Here is a 15,885-nt window from a genome sequence, read left to right on the forward strand (position 1 = left end):
ACAGTGGGTTGCCAAGCCTTCCTACAGGGGATCTTCCCAACCCAGGGATTGAACCCAGGTCTTCCACATTGCAGGCAGATTCTTTACCATCCGAGCCACCAGGGAAGCCCTATCTTCAATATAAACAATTCTTTCTTTTAAATTATCAAGAAGGAAATTCTGAGAAGCAAGAACTGAAGCTTGCAGTGGGTCCACACCCTAGTTGGAATAGATTAACTTTGACTGCATACTATCACCCAATATTTATACTCTCCAATATTCTACAGTCAGAAGAATTATTTTTGATAAGCTCTCTTTAGCTTTATCAGTTCACATCCTTCCCCAAGATTCTCTCAACCTAGTCTTGCTCCATTACCTTTTTTGTTTCCCAGACTTCTGTGTATTCAGTTTAAGGGACTGGCGTTGACCTCCTCTCCACCTCCTAAGAAAGATTTTAACAATTCCATTCACCATTGCAACAAAAAGGATAAAATACTTAGGAATATATCTACCTAAAGAAACAGAAGACCTATATATAGAAAACTATAAAACACTGGTTAAAGAAATCAAAGAGGACACTAATAGATGGAGAAATGTACCATGTTCATGGATTGGAAGAATCAATATAGTGAAAATGAGTATACTACCTATCAAGCTAGCAATGGTATTTTTCACAGAGCTAGAACAAACAATTTCACAATTTGTATGGAAATACAAAAAACCTCGAATAGCCAAAGCAATCTTGAGAAAGAAGAATAGAACTGGAGGAATCAAGCTGCCTGACTTCAGGCTTTACTACAAAGCCACAATCATCAAGACAGTATAGTACTGGCACAAAGACAGAAATATAGATCAATGGAACAAAATAGAAAGCCCAGAGATAAACCCACACACCTATGGACACCTTATCTTTGACAAAGGAGGCAATAATATACAATGGATTAAAGATAATCTCTTTAACAAGTGGTGCTGGGAAAACTGGTCAACCACTTGTAAAAGAATGAAACTAGAACACTTTCTAACACCATACACAAAAATAAACTCAAAATGGATTAAAGATCTAAACATAAGACAGAAACTATAAAACTCCTAGAAGAGAACATAGGCAAATCACTCTATGACATAAATCACAGCAGGATCGTCTATGACCCATCTCCCAGAATATTGGAAATAAAAGCAAAAATAAACAAGTGGGACCTAATTAAACTTAAAAGCTTCTGCACAACAAAGTAAACTATAAGCAAGGTGAAAATACAGCCTTCAGAATGGGAGAAAAGAATAGCAAATGAAGCAACTGACAAAGAATTAATCTCAAAAATATACAGGCAACTCCTGCAGCTCAATTTCAGAAAAATAAATGACCCAATTAAAAAATGGGCCAAAGACCTAAACAGATATTTCTCCAAGGAAGACATATAGATGGCTAACAAACACATGAAAAGATGCTCAACATCACTCATTATCAGAGAAATGCAAATCAAAACCACAATGAGGTACCATTTCACACCAGTCAGAATGGCTGCGATCCAAAAGTTTACACGCAATAAATGCTGGAGAGGTTGTGGAGGAAAGGGAACCCTCTTACACTGTTGGTGGGAATGCAAACTAGTACAGCCATTATGGAGAACAGTGTGGAGATTGCTTAAAAAAACTGGAAATACCACTGCCATATGACCCAGCAATCCCAGTGCTGGGCATACACACCGAGGAACCCAGAATTGAAAGAGACACGTGCACCCCAATGTTCATTGCAGCACTGTTTGCAATAGCCAGGACATGGAAGCAACCTAGATGTCCATCAGGAGATGAATGGATAAGAAAGCTGTGGTACATATACACAATGGAATATTACTCAGCCATTAAAAAGAAAACATTTGAATCACTTCTAATGAGGTGGATGAAACTGGAGCCTATTATACAGAGTGAAGTAAGCCAGAAAGAAAAACACCAATACAGTATACTAACGCATATATATGGAATTTAGAATGATGGTAATGATAACCTTGTATGCGAGACAGCAAAAGAGACAGGGATGTATAGAACAGTCTTTTGGATTCTGTGGGAGAGGGTGAGGGTGGGATGATTTGGGAGAATGGCATTGAAACATGTGTATTATCATATGTGAAACATATCGCCAGTCCAGGTTCGATGCATGATACAGGATGCTCGGGGCTGGTGCACTGGGATGACCCAGAGGGACGGTATGGGGAGGGAGAGGGGAGGGGGTTTCAGGATGGGGAACACGAGTACACCTGTGGCTGATTCATGTCGATGTATGGCAAAACCAATACAATATTGTAAAGTAATTAACCTCCAATTAAATAAATTTATATTTTAAAAAAGAAAGAAAAAGAAAAGATTTGCACAGTGGTCAAGTACCTGTAATCAGCTGATTCTTACCATAGTTGCCATCACCTAGTGCATTTTTTTAGGCTACATTTCAGTAATTATCTATTACCCTAATCTTGTATCTTTGTTCTCAGAGTACTCTAATATAGCTTTAATGAATTAGTGGTTAAAAATGTAGCTTTAGGGCCATGATGCCTGAGTTCAAATCTCAGTTCTTCTACTTACTTTCTATGTGACTTTGGAATGAATCTCTGTGTTTCAATGGCCTCTTCTATAAAACTCTTGGCTTGTTGTAAGGAATAAACTAGTTAGCATATCTCAAGTGTTTATAACACTGGCCTAGAGCAAATAAGAATACTAGTTATTATTTCACTGGTCCACAGTTATCTTCCAAATCCAAGTGGGTGGATTTGGCTTTATCCTTTTGGCTTGATCATATTAGCTCTCTGACTATGTAAAAGTTAATCAACCTTCTTGAGATTGCTTCATGAGTTGCTTTTTGTGCTCAAAATGTTGCTTGAAATGGAGATAATGTCTAACTTGTAAGGTGGTTGATAGGATAAATGACAGTTCATTCTTAACACATTCATATGTTTGAGTCAGAACTGAGACTTAGACAGACTAGTGCATGTCATCCACAATGACTAATTCTTAGAAGTTCCCTTAGTCCTCCGTATAGACCAACCACTTGAATGAAATACAAAGTTCTATTATTTCATTAAAATGTCATGGACTGTGTACTTTTACTAAAATATCACCCAGCCACACTTTCAGTTTTTACAGGGTCTAGGAGGACAGCGTAAAAAGAAGGTGAATTTGTCCTTTGTTCTGTTTTTTTTTTTTTTAAACCTTCTTTTTAATAGACTTATCCAATGAACTATTGAAGGAAGTCAGATGAAGGAAAAGAATAAGGAGTGTTACTGAGTCCAAATTCATACTGCTCACTGAAAGGTAAGCCAATAGATTAGGAGACCACTTATTCAGTTCAGTTGCTCAGTCGTGTCTGATTCTTTGCGACCCCATGGACTGAGGGTGCCAGGCTTCCTTGTCCATCACCAACTCCCAGAGCTTGCTCAAACTCATGACCATTGAGTTGGTGATGCCATCCAACCATCTCATCCTATATCGTCCCCTTATCCTCCTGCCTTCAATCTTTCCCAGCATCAGGTTGTTTTCCAATGAGTCAGTTCTTTGCATCAGGTGGCCACAGTATTGGAGTTTCAGCTTCACCATGAGTCCTTCCAATGAATATACAGGTCTGATTTCATTTAGGCTGGACTGGTTGGATATCCTTGCAATCCAAGGGACTCTCAAGAGTCTTCTCCAAAACCACAGTTCAAAAGCATCAATTCTTTGATGCTCAGCTTTCTTTAGAGTCCAATTCTCACATCCATACATAACTACAGGAAAAACCACAGCTTTGAATAGATGGACCTTTTTTGGCAAAGTATTGTCTCTGCTTTTTAATATGCCATCTAGGTTGGTCATAACTTTACTTCCAAGGAGTAAGCATATTTTAATTTCATGGCTGCAGTCACCATCTGCAGTGATTTGGGAACCCAAGAAAATAAAGTCTTTGACTGTTTCCATTGTTTTTCCATCTATTTGCCATGAAGTGATGGGACGAGAAGCCATGATCTTAGTTTTTTCAATGTTGAGCTTTAAGCCAACTTTTCACTCTCCTCTTTCACTTTAATCAAGAGGCAATCTAGTTCCTCTTCACTTTCTGCCATAAGGGTGGTGTCACATGTGTATCTGAGGTTATTTACATTTCTCCCAGCAATCTTGATTCTAGCTGGTGCATCAGCCAGCTTGGAATTTCACATAATGTACTGTGTATATAAGTTAAAAAGCAGGGTGACAATATACAGCCTTGATACACTCCTTTCCTGATTTGGAACCAGTCTGTTTTTCCATCTCCAGTTCTAACTGTTGCTTTCTGACCTGCATACAGATTTCTCAGAGGCAGGTAAGGTGGTCTGGTATTCCCATCTCCTGAAGAATTTTCCACAGTTTAGTGTAATCTACATAGTCAAAGATTTTGGCATAATCAATAAAATGAAGTAGATGTTTTCCTGGAATTCTCTTGCTTTTTTGATGCTCCAACAGATGTTGGAAATTTGATTTCTTGTTCCTCTGCCTTTTCTAAATACAGCTTGAATATCTGGAAGTTCATGGTTCATGTACTGTTGAAGCCTGGCTTGGAGAATTTTGAGAATTACTTTGCTAGTGTGTGAGATAAATGCAATTGTGCGGTAGTCTGAACATTCTTTGGCATTGTCCTTCTTGGGATTGGAATGAAAACTTACCCTTTCCAGTCCTGTGGAAAACTGCTGAGTTGTCCAAATTTGCTGGCATATTCAGTTCAGTTCAGTTCAGTTGCTCAGTCACGTCCGACTCTTTGTGACCCCAGGAATCGCAGCACGCCAGGCCTCCCTGTCCATGACCAACTCTCAGAGTTCACTCAGACTCAGGTCCATCGAGTCAGTGATGCCATCCAGCCATCTCATCCTCTGTTATCCTTTCTCCTCCTGCCCCTAATCCCTCCCAGCATCAGGGTCTTTTCCAATGAGTCAACTCTTCGCATGAGGTGGCCAAAGTACTGGAGTTTCAGCTTTAGCATCATTCCTTCCAAAGAAATCCCAGGGCTGATCTCCTTCAGAATGGACTGCTTGGATCTCCTTGCAGTCCAAGGGACTCTCAAGAGTCTTCTCCAACACCACAGTTCAAAAGCATCAATTCTTTGGTGCTCAGCTTTCTTCACGGTCCAACTCTCACATCCATACATGACCACTGGAAAAACCATAGCCTTGACTAGACAGACCTTTGTTGGCAAAGTAATGTCTCTGCTTTTGAATATGCTACCTAGGTTGGTCATAACTTTTCTTCCAAGGAGTAAGTGTCTTTTAATTTCATGGCTGCAGTCACCATCTGCAGTGATTTTGGAGCCCCAAAAATAAAGTCTGACACGTTTCCCCATCTATTTCCCATGAAGTGATGGGACCGGATGCCATGATCTTCATTTTCTGAATGTTGAGCTTTAAGCCAACTTTTTCACTCTCCACTTTCACTTTCATCAAGAGGCTTTTGAGTTCCTCTTCACTTTCTGCCATAAGAGTGGTGTCATCTGCATATCTGAGGTTATTGTATGAAGTAGAACAGTATGAAAAGACTGGCATATTGGGTGCAGCACTTTCACAGCATCATCTTTTAGGATTTGAAATAACTCAACTGGAATTCCATCACCTTCACTATCTTTGTTCATAGTGATGCTTCCTAAGGTCCACTTGACTTTGCATTTCAGGATGTCTGGCTCTAGGTGAGTGATCACACCATCGTGGTTATCTGGATCATGAAGATCTTTTTTTGTACAGTTCTTCTGTGTATTCTTGCCACCTCTTCTTAATATCTTCTGCTTGTGTTAGGTCCATACCATTTCTGTCCTTTATTGAGCCCATCTTTTCATGAAATATTCCCTTGGTATCTCTAATTTTCTTGAAGAGATGAGATCTCTAGTCTTTCCCATTCTATTGCTTTCCTGTATTTCTTTGCATTGATCACTAAGGAAGGTTTCTTATCTCTCTGTGCTATTCTTTGGAACTCTGCATTTAAATGGGTATATCTTTCCTTTTCTCCTTTGTCTTTACCTTCTCTTCTTTTCATGGCTCTTTGTAAAGACTCCTCGGAGAATCATTTTGCCTTTCTTTTTCTTGGGGATGGTCTTGATCACTGCCTACTGTACAATGTCAGGAACCTCCATCCATAGCTCTTCAGGCACTCTGCTTATCAGATCTAATCCCTTGAATTTATTTTTCACCTCCATTGTATAATGTAAGAGATTTGATTTAGGTCATACCTGAATGATCTAGTGGTTTTCCCTACTTTCTTCAATTTCAGTCTGCATTTGACAATAAGGAGTTCATGGTCTGTCTGACAGTCAGCTCCTGGTCTTGTTTTTGCTGACTCTGTAGAACTTCATCTTTGGCTGCAAAGAATATAATCAATCTGATTTCAGTATTGACCATCTGGTGATGTCCATGTGTAGAGTCTTCGCTTGTGTTGTTGGAAGAGGGTGTTTTCTATGAGCAGTCTGTTCTCTTGACAAAACTTTGTTAGCCTTTGCCATGCTTTGTTTTGTACTCCAAGGCCAAATTTGCCTATTACTCCATGTATCTCTTGACTTCCTACTTTTGCATTCCAGTCCTCTATGATGTAAAAGCCATCTTTTTTGGGGTGTTAGTTCTAGAAGGTCTTGTAGGTCTTCATAGAACCATTTACCTTCAGCTTCTTCAGCATTACTGGTCAGGGCACAGACTTGGATAACTGTGATATTGAATGGTTTGTCTTGGAAATGAACATAAATTATTTTGTCATTTTTGAGATTGCATCCAAGTACTGCATTTCAGACTCTTTTGTTGACTATGAGGGCTACTCCATTTCTTTTAAGGTATTCTTGCCCACATTAGTAGATATAATCATCATCTGAGTTAAATTCACTCATTCCAATCCAATTTAGCTCACTGATTCCTGAAATGTCAATATTCAGTCTTGCTATCTCTTGTTTGACCATTTCTAATTTACCTTTATTCATGAAGCTACATTCCAGATTCCTATGCAATATTGCTTTTTACATCATCGGACTTTACTTCCAATAAGTTGTTAGGGCAAGGAGTTCACTAATATTGCCATTCACAAAAATGGCAACTTTATTCACAAAGCCAGCAGATCGAGGAAGTGGTGGACTAGTGTCCCTAAGAGTCTTCTCGTCCGTGTGATAATTCAGGTTTCTTTTGTACAAAAGGGGAGGGCATGGGTCTGGTTGTTTGAAACTTCTTGGTGTTGGAATCCTTTGTTCTTGCAGCTGTCCAGGTAGATCTGGTCAGTGTCCCTATAAGCTTCCAACAAGAAAATTGCTATTTTGTGTGCTGCATCTTTTAGTCTCTATAACAAATGGAAAAGTTTTATACTTTAATTATCAGAACCCTGAGCATGGGCCATTCTGTATATTTCAGGCTGCTGACAACATTCTCTTACTGATTGACTAGACAAAGCTGCAGGGCCATTGTGACTAAGCACAGGCAACAGAGCACACAGATTAGAGCTGAAGGAATAGATGCAATAAGGAGTCAGGTGTGTTCTCTAGCATAGCTGTCCATAAGTGAGAAAATAATATGGGAATAACATGTGAGAGATGTCTAGAAGAAACGCCCAGCAGAGCAGCAGGACCTAGAATGATTACAGTTGACATATAAGGGATATGGGCTTCCCAGGTTGCACTAGTGGTAAAGAACCCGCCTGCCAATGCAGGAGATGCAAGAGAGGTAGTTTCAATCCCTGAGTCAGGAAGATTCCCTGATGGAGGACATGGCAATCCACTCCAGTGTTCTTGACTGGAGAATCCCATGGACAGAGAGCCTGGTAGACTACAGTCCATAGAGTCACAAAGAGCAGGAGATGACTGAAGTGACTTATCACTCATAAGGGATACACCTGACCATTCAAACTCAAGATCCACCTGCTCCTGTTCTCATCCCCAGGTTCTGTTTACTCTGAGAAATGAAATTTCACAGAGTGAAGGTCCTAATATCTCTGCTCTGAAATACCTTTTGTTTGACTGACCACAGGAATTAGGGAATACTTGCCTTCCAGCCACAAGAAAAGAGGAAAGAGCTTATAGAACAAAAGAGACAGATGGTGATAATTACATTTTCGATACAACATCACAAAGTGATCTAGTAGTTATATATGAAAGTGTCTTTGGGGATTCTCAGGTGTACTAGGAAAAAGAACCCTGGAAAAAGATTCATTTTCCTGAGAAGACAGTGTTTCTGATTTTTTACTTTCATAAAGAAACATTTTCACTAATGAGTAGTAAATATTGAAATGTAACCACTATATATAGTAAAATCTTGCACATGACTTGGCACATAACAGGTGACTAACATCCTTCACTTCAAAAAAGCCATCATAATGATCAATTTCCATCCAAAATAGTAAATTTTCTATTGTAAATTTTCACTCCTTTACTTACATGTTTTTCTTGTTTCTCGAATATCTCCAATCAGTATCTCACAAGTATTATAAGTGCAATTTTATGGTCAAGGGAAGGCTTGCTTTTTGAGACCCACTTCAGACAGTTATCTTTTATACCTTCAGTCTTCAAAGTTTGGTCCATATAACAGCAAAAATCGGCATTACTTTGGAGTTTATTAGGAATGCAGATTCTAGATTCCACAGTAAATCTATGGAAACAGAAGCTGCATTGTACCATGACCTTCCAGAGATAATCATCATTAATCTTTGAGAAAACTGGATTTCTCCCCCAGTTTGTGCAGGTCTTATATGTCCTAGTAAATTGAGACTTGAGAAAAGTCTGCACACCTTTGAAAAACTTCACTACCTAGTGTTTTCTCAATAGAAAATATGTAATAATGCTTATTAAATTGAATTTCAAACGTTGGTCTCATTCACATGAAACCTAACCATTTGTAGCACCTTTTTAAACTTGATCATTTAGATCTAAAATTAGTGATATTTCTGATCAAATGCTACGATCTGAAAAAAAAAAAAAAAAAACACCAGAGTTTGTCATGTTCTCTACTTCCCTTTCTAATAGTGAAATGTTGCAGGTTTGCTTCACAGAAATATCTTCACCATAATTATCTAAAAAAGAGAGATCCCAGACTAATACACTTTGTCTGTGTTAATCTTCTTGCCCAGACTAGATCCAAAAATGGTATCCAGTATCATATTTGACACTTTGTTGCAACTTATATGTGAAAATTATATCTCAAATGGAAATCAGAGTGAACTTTTTTCCCCCCTTAGGACATTATTTTCTTGCAAGCTCAGTTCTTCACACATTCCCATTTAACTTCTATTCCTTCTTCACTGGATGGATGAATATTGCTGGAATATGAAGAAAAAAGAAGCATAGCACACCTCATACTATTTTTAATATGAAATCTGTTGACATTTCCATAGAAAAGATAGGTCTTACAAATTTCTCATCACTATCATAATTGCTCCAAAATGGAAGAAATTGGATATTTTCTCTCAAAGTGAAAATTTTCCCTCAAGGTGTTGTGCTCCTTCTCCATCTAACTCAATAACCATTTCCATGAGAGTTTCTCTGAGTGTATTGTTCAGAAAAGAAAACCAAAATTTTTCTGGCTGATACAGCACACAGTAGTTCAAATGTATCATTCCACTGTCTATAGGAGTTCTTGGAATCTCGTGTTGATGAAAAATGGTTTACAGGTAGAGGAAAGATTTGTTAGGTTTCCCCTGATACCAGGAGTATTTTATAAGCTTCTTCTCTGGTGAGATTTTAGATCTCCTGCTTATACTATATTCATTTTAATCTCATTGCTGCTAAGTTGCTTCAGTTGTGTCCGACTCTGTGCGACCCCAGAGACGGCAGCCCGCCAGGCTCCGCTGTCACTGGGACTCTCCAGGCAAGAACACTGGAGTGGGTTGCCATTTCCTTCTCCAGTGCATGAAAGTGAAAAGTGAAAGTGAAGTCGCTCAGTCGTGTCCGACTCTTAGTGACCCCATGGACTGAAGCCTACCAGGCTCCTCTGTCCATGGGATTTTCCAGGCAAGAACACTGGAGTGGGCTGCCATTGCCTTCTCCAATGCATGAAAGTGAAAAGTGAAAGTGAAGTTGCTCAGTCGTGTCCGACTCTTAACGACCCCATGGGCTGCAGCCTACCAGGCTCCTCCGTCCATGGGATTTTCCAGGCAAGAGTACTGGAGTCTCATTACTGTTATACAAAACAAAGGAAATAGACATTAACAGTTCAAAATGCTATTCATTTTATATCCTATAAAAGACAAGCTTACATAAATGTGCGACATTTTCAAGCCCTGAAACGTGGAATTAAAACATAAAGCTATTTGATTTTAAGGAAAAGAGGATAATAAGCTGGGTTCTTACAAGAAAAGCAATTCAGTGTTAATGTACATAGAAAACATGCATTTATTTTTTCACAAAATATTTGAGAGGCCACAGTGGGCTCTATCCCACTGGGGATGCATTTGTGAATCAATTTGCCCTCAAAGATCTTACATTCCAGTGAATACATAAACAATAAATGAGTGACAAACACAAAGTATATACTTAAAAATATAAGACATTGAAGCAAGCAGCCAAGGGCAAGTAAATAAAAAGAGATTGCTAGGGAAGAATTTTCTGAGGAGACAGTACTTAAGGTGAGAGATTGAGAAGCTGAGGTGGGGCACGGTTTTAAAATTGCTGAGATCTCAAAGAAAGTACAAGTGGCTCGTGAAACAGTATGATATGAGATGGAGTTTTACAGCGGGCCATTGACTGGATCATCCAGGGCCTTGCAAAGCATAGCAGTTTGGACTCTATGTGAAGCCTAATAGTCAGCTATCAAAGAAGTCTAACAGCAAAGTGAAATGATTGAATTTATGTTTCTAAAGTATTTCCTTGGGTGCTAGGTGGATGTTAGATTGGAGTAGAGCAAAAAGTGAAGAGCAAATAAAAACGGATGACATCTGGGCCAAAGAGAGAAGACACTGCCGTGGATAAAGGTGCTGGAAGTCACGATGGAAGCATCTGGGGGAGACTCGTTTGGGGAGTGTGGACCATGATTTTGCTGGCTGATTAGACAGGGGAAGTAAATTACCTTTAACATGGAGAGAGAGGAGGAGAGGGTGAGATGTACGGAGAGAGTAACATGGAAACTTACATTCAGTTCAGTTCAGTTCAGTCGCTCAGTCATGTCCAACTCTTTGCAACCCCATGAACTGCAGCACGCCAGGCCTCCCTGTCCATCACCAACTCTCGGAGTTCACCCAAATTCATGTCCATTGAGTCAGTGATGCCATTCAGCCATCTCATCCTCTTTCGTCCCCTTCTCCTCCTGGCCCCAATCCTTCCCAGCATCAGAGTCTTTTCCAATGAGTCAACTCTTTGCATGAAACTTACATTACCATATGTGAAATAGATAGCCAAAAAGAATTTGCTGTATGGCTCAGGAAACTCAAACAGGGGCTCTGTGTCAACCTAAGGGGTGGGATGGGGAGGGAGCGAGGTTCAGAAGGGAGAGGACATATATATATATATCTATGGCTGATTCATGATGAGGTTTGACAGAAAACAGTAAAATTTTGTAAAGCAATTATCCTTCAATAAAAAATAAATTAATTAAAAAAAAGATGATAATCAAATTAGCCTTTCTTCACCTTAACTGTATGTGATGGTTTGGCATGGAATTGTCTTTAACGAAACATAAATTCAGCTTACCAGTGAAATTAAGCTATTTATATTCAGCCTTTTGAATTTTATCCTTTTACTGTTCTGGATACAAGCAGTAGAAAGGGACCCTATTTAAATGAGCACATAATTAATTGGAAAGATACAAGAGATATCACTATTACAGAGGTAATCTAAGTTTGGGAGAGTTCTGGAAGTTCCAGAAATTTTTAGAGCAGGATTCCCCCCTCCAGTTACTGGGGTACCAAGTTAAAATAAAACTCTGTGATTTTTTCCATCTTTGCATTATTCACTCAAGATTTGGTGTCCCAAAAGGGGGTCTGATTATACATTCTTTCACAATAATGGAGCTGAAAAGAAAGGACTTGTTAAAGGAACTTTCAAGGACCTTTTCAACTGTATAGTGAGACCCAATATATGCCTTAGATTATAGTCCAACTATTACTGCATGACATGAGGAGATAATTCTCCCCAAGAAGATGGATGATGGGAAACCACAGAACTAAAAACATCCATGGAAATAACAGAAAAAGTCATCTGCTGACTTCTACTGGTAGGTTGTATAGCTTCAATTTTCAATATTGATCTTACAAATATTTATTTCATCCATAGAATAGGGTCTAGAAGATAATCCATAAAAGGTAATATGGAGTAATTTAAAGTACATTGGAGAGGGTGTTTATTTAGCTGATGAAGTTTATCTACAAGTCTTAGGAATACCTTCTTCCAGCTTTCACCTATAACAGTACTTACTACAGATTTGGTTAGCTATTGATGATTTTTCAGTAATTCCCTTCTTTACTGAGGAGTTAAGTTCTTTGATTATTTTTTTTTATTCCATTTATCTTACCTCAGTCTGTTTAATCCAGTTCTTCTATTAAAAGCAATAATGGGACAACATATTTTGACCTTTCCCATAACAACTTAAATTACTTTTTACAAATACTAGGAAAATATTATATTGCTATGTGACAAAATAACAACAACAAAAAAGCAAGCTTCATTTCATTGCTATACTTGCCTTTAAATATATGTCCAGAATGACCAGTTGAAAATCAATATCAAGTAAATTTAAGCCACTTGAGTACTTGTCAAAGAATAAACCCAGTGATCAAACCTGGGTTTCCTGCATTGCAGACAGCTTCTTTACCATATGAGCCACCAGGGAAGCCCCTTTGTTCTTATTACTTCATGTTAAATCATGAGATATTTTTCCATAAGCCTGATGTCCAAGAGGTGCTTTGTTAAGTAATGTATTTGTATCTCAAGGAGCTGTACCGAAGCCTGGCAACTTAACAACAGCACTTGATATTTGGGTACATTCCTGGAAGAAGTATGCTCGAAGAGTAATGGTATTGGAACATCATTGTTGAGCCTCGTCTTTGGTTTCAAACATGGGTTTGGATCTTATTTCTTCCATCTATGACTTTGTGATTTAGAAGAAGTTAGTTACTCTAAGTGACTTTTTTTCATGTGAAATGAGCATAAAAATACACAGAAGCATTTTTGATGATGAAATTATATTGACATATGTTTTAAGTACTTAACTGGTGATGATGAAGATGAGGAGTGCAGGAGGTTGAGATGATGAGGATGGTGGTGGGGAGGATATGAAGGAGCACAAGAGGGCAAGAAGAAACCCCTCTGCTGTGAGGTAACGGCTGCTCAAAGCACCTACCTGAACGAAAGCAAAGAGAAGCAACAGAAAGTCAGGGAGAATCACAGCACAGGGACATCCTTTCTCAGAAAACCCTTGGAATTGACAGCTACTGACTGAACTTTAATATTACTTGACAAAGTTCATTTTATTCCATCATATTAACCTTCTTCCTCCCATCAAAATTACTGAGGCAGGTGGTCGGATTGCTGGCCACGGGATGCTCTTGGTACAGCACAGGACTGTTAGTTCCCAAAGGTACCCGAGGAGAATGCACAAGTAGTGGTTTTCTCCCCCTGGTGAATTTCACAGCATGAAATCTCTGATAGTCTTTCCTACCACATCCAACTTCTTTAAAAAATAAAATAAAATTGCAGACTGCCTTCCTTTTTAATGAGAGCGCAGAATGCTGTCCACATCAGAGAGTAATCCTTTTCAGGCAGGAATACTGGATATAATTTTCTACATAAATGGAAAAAAGTAATCTTATCTCCAGTATATTTCTCTCCTGTGTTATGAAGGTTTAGCCAGACTAAAGCTGTTGACAGAAAATTCTCCACTCGGATGAGAAGCAAAGATGAGAAGAGGTATTGGAACGGTGATAGAAAAGCTTTGTATAATGAGACAAATCCCAGCCCCTCTAGGGAACTCATTCCGTATGGAAACTATTTCATGTTTCTTTCATTATGGGAATGATACGCTGTCTATTAAAAGTACAGAAATGAGATTGTCCCGACAGTTAGTTTAATAGGGTGACTCACTTTGGATCGGCATTGGGTTTTGCACACCACAGCGTGTAAGTGTATTTGTCTACAGCACCATGCTTCAAATAAGTCCAATCTATCATAGGATGGTGGCGTTAGCACCTCTTATTATATAAACCTGTCGGGGCATTACAACACAAACAACACATTCTGCCCAGCTGCAAAACACTTACTCAAGGAGTCCATTTAGTTTCATAAACTTTTGCTCAGTCTCTGACACCTTAAACAAACTATGACAGGCATTTATATTGTATGCCAAACAGGAGGAATAGCTCACTATATAAAATGTATCTAGTGACTACCAACAAAAGAAAGAAGATATGAGATAAAATAAATCTCTAGTGAAAAAATCAGATATATTAATAATTCTGAAGAAAATATTCAATTTCCTTTTCCTATCTCCAAAGCAGGCCATGACAAAAGATAAAATTGAGCATTTTTTTCAGATGTGTTTTACATGACTATTTTCCCACTGATAGAACTAGTCTCCTTTTGGTGGTGGTATATAGACTCCTGTGCTAGTCCATTTGACATGATGTTATTTAAATACATATATTATAGGTGTGAATATGCATATATATTATATAATATATAGACATCTATTCTGTGACTGTAAGCATGTACATAGAATTATCTATTCTCCAGAAACCACACTCCCACGTGTGAGTGTGAATATATATGTGTGTGTGTATATATATATAGCAGAAAATAAAATCATGAAGTAAGGTAAGCTATTCTGGACTCGTATATTTATTTTCTATAGGAAAATTACTCTTTAGTGAGCTTCCTAACTGAAATGCGTCCTCAGGCAATTCTGCATCATAGGCCTGTGATTTATAAAACTAGTCCCAATTTCCTCCAACTGTACCATTTAGGAGTCTCCCCAAGCATTGACAAGGTGAGTTACAGCCATTCACAGAGCTTATATGCAGAGCGACAAGTATATTTTCAAGGGACTGATTTGAAATATTGATAGAGTCACATTAATTGAATTTTTGCCTTGAGAAGTGATTACAAAAATGTTGCTCCAATATTAATTTGTATCTGCTTTGGATAAGATTAACATTCATTTCTTCTCCAGTCCCCATTACTCTTTTATTATTCATTAGCATCTCTCTTTGCATGTGTAAGAGACCTTGATGAAGCATGTTTATTCATAGACTAACCTTTTTAAATAATTCTAACAGCTCTCTAACAGTAACCTTCCTGGCATGCGGAATATCTTCTCTTTGTTTCATTATTCAAGGCTTGCACTCCATCCTCCACTTGAGATGCTGAACATGAATCATACCCCTCATCCTATTGCGCTCGTCCTCCCACTAAAATGTCCTCTGCAGCCCGATCCCACAAGAGAGCTGTGTTCACAAAATACTGCAGCAGAAGAGTCCCTTGGTTGGATCAGGGACAGTAAAATTTTGACAGATCTCAAGTGCAATTATCGATTTATTTTTTTTACAGCTCATTACATATTTGTTACCATGTTTTAGTTCATTGTTCCTTTACCTTTTGTTAGGATATCTAGTTTGAGTCTGCCTTTGATGAAAGCTCTGGAGGTGACATTTTATCTTTTCTTTGTGTATGTAAGCTCTTGGGCTTATTTTTCTGAGCAGATAAAATGGACAAAGCTGTGAAAAGGAGAGGGAGAGAAAACCAGAAGAAAAGCAGAATCAGTAATTATATTTTCCTACAAGCTGGGACATCATTAAGTCACATTGGCTGTATGAATACTTGAAAATGAGCAAATTTAATTTTTCATTAGAATTACAGGTTTAATGTTAAACATCTACCTTACAGTAAAACCTGGAACTACTTGTCACCTTAAAGTCACAGATTTTCTTTCTTTGAGTTAGAGTCATTTTTTTCTTTTCCTTTGTAACAGATCAAAATACATG

At 38.4% G+C, this 15,885-nt stretch overlaps 1 long non-coding RNA gene across 1 annotated transcript in view; it reads right to left on the bottom strand.

The window, feature by feature from the left end:
- The window catches only part of LOC132346712 (uncharacterized), a 78,210-nt gene extending 69,683 nt beyond the window's left edge, over nt 1–8,527 (bottom strand). The window contains exon 1 of the long non-coding RNA XR_009496625.1: nt 8,360–8,527. This is a non-coding gene — a long non-coding RNA (uncharacterized lncRNA). The remainder of the gene's footprint in view (nt 1–8,359) is intronic.
- Between the last annotated feature and the right edge of the window lie 7,358 nt (nt 8,528–15,885).

Source organism: Bos taurus, chromosome 12 (assembly GCF_002263795.3).
Source record: "Bos taurus isolate L1 Dominette 01449 registration number 42190680 breed Hereford chromosome 12, ARS-UCD2.0, whole genome shotgun sequence".
NCBI lineage: Eukaryota > Metazoa > Chordata > Mammalia > Artiodactyla > Bovidae > Bos > Bos taurus.